Raw genomic sequence first — 422 nt, forward strand, 5'->3', positions numbered from 1 at the left:
ATTAACGTCCGTTTTCCATACTGGCAAGTGTGTGTGTGTGTAAGTACATGGTATTATAGTTAGGGTGTAAGATTGTAAGATCGTAAGATTGCAGTTTCGATTCCGGGTCCGAGCGATACCTTGTGCTCTTGAACAAAACTCTTCGTTTCACGTTGCTCCAGTCCACTCAACTGTTAAAAATGAATAATCCTGAATGGGGGGGGGGTGAGGAAAAATATATATATCACAGAATCGAGCAAGCCAGCTTTTATGAGCATTTGGCTCGGGACGGACTTTTGAACCTTTATACGCACACACTTATATATATCATCATCATCATCATCGTTTAACGTCCGCTTTCCATGCTAGCATGGGTTGGACGATTTGACTGAGGACTGGTAAGCCAGATGGCTACACCAGGCTCCAATCTGATTTGGCAGAGT

This window comes from Octopus bimaculoides, chromosome 15, assembly GCF_001194135.2.
Source record: "Octopus bimaculoides isolate UCB-OBI-ISO-001 chromosome 15, ASM119413v2, whole genome shotgun sequence".
NCBI classification, from domain to species: domain Eukaryota; kingdom Metazoa; phylum Mollusca; class Cephalopoda; order Octopoda; family Octopodidae; genus Octopus; species Octopus bimaculoides.